Genomic DNA, 6,186 nt, shown 5'->3' with positions numbered 1-6,186 from the left:
ATTAGTTATCATGAAATGAATATTAATGGAATTATACATCACCAGGTAATTAATGCAGATCAGTCTCATAGTAGATCATCCAGCAATATACAAAAGACAAATAACCTTTATTTCTAATCAAGGAAGTTTATTAACTAAAATGCACACACCATAGGCAAAATGAATGATCCAATACAGGCATACAATATGTTATTTCTGCTGTGGTCCCTGATTAGAACTTTATGTGTTAAATATGGTATAATAATTGTTGTGAGCTCCTAGACAGAAAGATATAGAGAGAGGGGAAGGTAGGAGATGGCTGAAAATAAATAGAGACAGCCTAAAACACTAGTTTAAAGAGCCCTGTCAATAAGTTGATGAAAACAGGCCTAATACACAATACGATTCTATTGCCGTTGCACATCAGATGATGGGAACAGACCTTTAATTGACATGGGTCACTTCTCAAGTAGCGACTTTGTCACCTGCTGAGTAGAACAACTTTTCTTCGACACTCCTTAAGTGCCAAGCAAGTCTTCACTGTTAACAACAGTTGTCTTTATGCTGATAGCATTTGGGTCTATATTCTTCACCATAGAGAGACTGTAGGTGCTAGTGTCCTCAGTGAGATATTGTTGATTTAGAGCAAGTTCCTCTCACCCCAAATTAGCACCCAAATACAATGGTGATACTTTCTCTCTCTCTCTCGACTTTCCTCTGGTGTGATGAGAGGCACAACTTTTCCAGAAGTGTGTCCTTTGCAGTAGATGAACGCAATAGTGAACTAGAAAAAGTGCTCCTCGGAGCACAGGTCTCCGCCAGGTCAGGTAGGCTATTGTGGCCTCCTGGTGGCGCTATAATAGGCCAACGTGAAAAGGTTGCCATTTCTTCTTAGGCCTTGCACGACGATCGGACACTGACTGCATTCATGATTTGAGGCATTTTGTTAAAAACATGTTTCGCTAAATTAGACCTGTTGGTGGCGCTATAACAGGCCAATGTTAAAAGGGTGGCATTTGTTCCTCAACATAGTGTGAATGTGCGTGCAAAGTTTGAGCGCAATTGGACGATGCGTTCATGATTTGCGGAATTTTGTTCAAAACAAGCCAATAATGCAAACTTTAGATGTTAATCTTAGCCAATCAGTATGGCATATGAAAAATCAAACACATCCGTCGTGATCACATGACTATAGAGATCATGTGTACCGATTTGCGTGAAATTTGGATAACATTGGAAGGAGTAGTATAAAATAATGTGTTTTACATAAGTTGGCCTGCTGGTGGCGCTATAAAAGGAAGATGTGAAAAATGCAGGGCAAAGGTTTTTCCTTGACCTCTAGGGAGTGTGCATACAAAGTTTTACACAGATCTGTGCAATTATAGGTAAAAACACGAACCGGCCTGTTATAGCGCCACCATGAGGCTGATTTGAACATTTTCAAATGGTAGTTCTTCCTCGGCCTAATGGGAATGTGTGTGCAAAATTTCACGGATATTGCATGCTGTGTTCATGATTTGAGGCATTTTGTTCAAAACGGAGCACTCCTGCAAACTTTGGAAGACATTTTTAGCCAATCAGGATGGAATATGAGAAATCTGAAAGACCCGTTTCGTTGAATGACTACAGAGATACTGTATACCGATTTGCGTGATTTTTGGACAAAATCTGTAGGAGTGCTGTCAAAAAATATGTTTTGCACAAATCGGCCTCCTGGTGGCGCTATGAAAGGCCCATGAGAAAAAATTTGGGGCAAAGGTTCTGAATTGGCATCCAGGGAGTGTGTGTGCACAGTTTCGCTACGATCAAGACAACGGTGCCGGAGATTAGCTGGTCACAGACGGACACACACACGGACACACACACGGACGGACGGACGGGGTGGAAAACATACTCTCTCGCCATGCCTTTCGGCCTGGCGGAGACAATGACTGGAAAAGGTCAATGAATCTCAAAATTCCCATTTAAATTGAACAAAACAAAAATACACCTAGCTGACACTAAAACAAGACAAGGGGAGGATTCGGCATACAAACGTAGATAAGACAAGACTGGGCCTTGGGCATGAGGGAGATGGTCATTTATTGTCCATCCCACATACCATGTGAAACTCAATCCTCTCCCTGTCATTGGCTGAAACACAGGTATGTTTAGAAAGAGGGGAGAAGAGAGACATCTGAGCCCACAACAAACTAACTTATTAACTCAATCTATAGTTAATTCCCTTACCAGGATTTATTCATTACAAGGATGTATTCATTATATTAAATATTCTCCCACAGTAACTTAGCTTCACACATCTGGTTCCCGTTTAGAAATAATATTAGAAATCGTCACCTTGCTAAACTAATGGCCTAAGTCATTTTTTGAGGAAAATGATATTTTTGCCTAAGTCAGCTCCTCATGACACTGGCCACCTCTGGTAAAATCGCCCATATCCTAATTGAAAAGGATCATGCTGTTCACTCCCCTTTTTGTGACTTAGCCCAAAAAATAGGCCTTTTTTTTGGCTTAAGTCACATGGTTTTGGTTTTACTTATTTAGGCCATTTTGTAATTGTCTCGGCCAGGCCGAAAGGCATGGCGAGAGATATGTTTTACCCTCCGTCCGTCCGTCCGTCCGTCCGTCCGTCCGTCCGTGTGTCCTGTCCGTGTGTTACCAGCTAATCTCCGGCACCGTTGGCCCGGTCGCAGCGAAACTGTGCACACCCACTCCCTGAATGCCAATTCAGAACCTCTGCCACACATTTTTCACATGGGCCTGTCATAGCGCCACCAGGAGGCCGATTTGTGCAAAACCCATTTTCTTCCCATTACACCTACAGCTTTTAACCAAACGTCATGCAAATCGGTACACAGTATCTCTATAGTCATGTGATCAACCCCGATCTGTCCGATTTCCCATATTCCATCCTCATTGGCTAAGGTTGGCTTCCAAAGTTTGCAGGATTGGCCCGTTTTGAACAAACTGCTTCCAATCATGAACGCAGCTTGCCATTTCCATAAAATTGCACACGCACATTCCCACTAGGCCGAGAAAGAAATGCTACCTGAAAATGTTCAAATCAGCCTCATGGTGGCGCTATAACTGGCCGATTTGCATTTTTAACTATAACTGCACCGATCTGCGTGAAACTTTGCACGCACACTCCCTAGAGGCCAAGGAAAAACATCTGCACTGCATTTTTCACATCTGCTTTTTACAGCGCCAACAGGAGGCTGACTTATGTAAAATACATTTTTGGAGATTATTCCTTCATATTCTGTCCAAAAAACACGCAAATTGGTACACTGCATCTCCATAGTCATGTGATTCTGATGAATCTGTCCAATATTTCATATTCCATCCAATTTGGCTTACAGTGGCTTCCAAAGTTTGCAGGATTGGTCAGTTTTTAACAAAATACCTCAAAACATGAACGCAGTGTGCAATTTCTGTGAACTTTTGCATGCAGATACCCACTAGGCCAAGGAAGAAATGCCCCCCTTTTCACATTCACATTGGCCTATTATAGCGCCACCAGCAGGTCTAATTTAGCAAAACTAATTTTTGGAACTGAATGCCTCAAATCATGAATGCAGTGTCCGATTGAATCAGAATTGAATGTTACACATATATCAGCAAGCTTACACAGTAGGACACATAATAACCACTTGTTTAATACGGATAATAACTATGAACGTATGAAACAAACTCTGCCTCCAATCTTTGAGGAGTGCTTGAGGATCGATGACCTCAAGGTCATAGGTCGCAGGCCATTTGGTTGGAAGCGGAGCTCTACCTGTGACAGCTAACTGTAAATCATGGCATTAAATCTGTCCCAAGTTTGGGACAGTGGGTCTAGGAAACTGTGTGTATGTGTGTGCACATATGTGTGCATGCACGTGTGTGTGTGTGTGTGTGTGTGTGTGTGTGTGTGTGTGTGTGTGTGTGTGTGTGTGTGTGTGTGTGTGTGTGTGTGTGTGTGTGGGGGTTGGGTGCGTAGTCTGCAGGGTTGTGTGTAAAAGGAGCTGTTAGGGGCATTTGACTTCTAGGGTCAAACCTTCTCCTTGGCAGTGCTCCTCCACATTTTGCTTGTGGAGATGTGTCATGCACCAGCAAAAATAGAAGCCCAGTTTGGATCAGAGAATGGTTTGATCACAGTTGAATATTCAATTGATAAACCCCACCAAAGTTATTACATAATGTATTGGCCGTCTAAGAGTGCACCTACCAAGTTTGGGGCCTTTAGTATGCTGAAAACTGGAGTTATGGCTGTTTAAAGCCCAGCCAACAGGACCACAGAGGTCCCTGGTGTGGCTATTCTGATGGCAAACCCCTGACCAGTGTTGGTGCCAAGTTTGGTGTGGATCGGAGCAACGGCGCGCCTCACAGGTCCGCATGTTACGTTTGTGACGTCCACCCACCCACTGTCCGCCCGTCCACCATCGGTTGACCCTCTAGGCAATTTTAATATAGGATGTAAGGATTTCTTCCTCGGCCTAGTGGGAATGTGCGTGCAAAGTTTCACAGCAAGTGGATGCTGCGTTCATGATTTGAGGCATTTCGTCCAAAATGGGCCACTCATCCTGGGCATAGAACCCACCGAAAGGAGAATATCTAGGAACCCACCACGTCTGGCTCTTAACTAATGATATATTAACGTTGGTTAAGTTGTAGTGACTTAACCATTACCATTAATTAATGAACAATTAATGTTGAACTTGTGATTAATTCATTTAGTTAATCATTACTTAAGCGTTAATTACGTGTATGTATGTGACAAAAACACAACTATTTGGACAATGTTTTTTGCATTTTAAAGGTATTAAAAAGGTCTTAAAACACCTTAAATTGCATATACCCTGTATACACTTACAGTATACTGTAGGCTATGTTTGTTTTTCTCACTCAACTGCTGAGTGAGAAAACAATGTTGCACATTAAGCTGGAGCTGTTAACAACTCATTGACTCATCTGAACTGTGACACTGACTACAAAAACATCATACATCAAAACCCCCAAAAAGTAACTAGAGCTTAAGTTTCCTCCTGAAATGGAGTACAGTGGAAGTATGAAGCATACAGTGCAATGGAAATACCAGTGGTGTAAAGTAGCTAATTACATTTACTCAAATACTGTAGTTAAGCAACATTGGGAAGTACTGTTTCTTTAGTGGAGTATTTCCAATTTTCAATACTTTTTACTACAATACTACTCCACTACATCTCAGAGGCAGATATTGTACTTTACTCCACTACAATTATTTGACAGATTTAGTTTGTTACTTTGTAGATTTAGATTATTTGTTACAAAACATACATTAACCACTTCATCCCTATATATATTTCGGCTATTTGAAGATAGCCGATCTACAATTTTGTAGATAGGTTATTTTCAAAGGATTTTTAAACATTTGGAAACTTGTGAAATCGGATATTCTGCTAATGAGTAATTTTACTTTTGGTACTGAATCCAATACTTTTGTACTTTTAGTGTCCAGCTAATTTTGATTACCGGACTTTTACTTGTAAGGGCAAGGTCACATCGAAGTTTAATTCTACCTATGAGGGTGGATTCTGCTAGTGCTTTTAAATGGGAATGGAGTGGTTTCTTGCCATTCTCGGTTCCCATTGAAAAGCATTGGCAGAATCCACCCTCATTAGAAGGTAGAATTAAACTTCGGTGTGACCGTGCCCTTAACAGAGTATTTACATTGTGGTATTGATACATACTTCAGTAAAAGATGTGAATACTTCTTCCACCGGGAAGTACTTAAGTAAAATGACAACTTTACCTAACCCAGCACCCCACCACCCTTGTTGGTGGGGTGCTTGTTATACTATTTTTATACCCAACTGACATGGTCATAAACCACACATCCAAGAAGCACTATCAAGTTTCCTGGGAATATATTGCTACAACGATGCTATTGGAATGGACTTTAAAGGCCATTCCTACTTTTACTTTCTGCATAGCTTGCAATTAACAGCCAATATAAGCATGCTGAGACGGTTGACACGGAACCCATTGCATAGGAGTTCAGAGTTCCATTCAGGGGTGAGTGAGACTTCATGGTCATATAAATGTCTTAGAGATGTCAGTTATTCATAGTCATAAAGGTTTTAGAGGTGTTAGTTATTCATATAGTCATATAAATCTATTAGACATGTTTTTTTTTAACATGACTCCGTACATAGTGCCACATAGCTAGACACATGACCCGAG

The sequence above is a fragment of the Gymnoscopelus microlampas genome (assembly GCF_963454915.1).
Source record: "Gymnoscopelus microlampas genome assembly, chromosome: 14".
In the NCBI taxonomy this organism is placed as follows: domain Eukaryota; kingdom Metazoa; phylum Chordata; class Actinopteri; order Myctophiformes; family Myctophidae; genus Gymnoscopelus; species Gymnoscopelus microlampas.
This window is presented reverse-complemented; position numbering follows the sequence as displayed.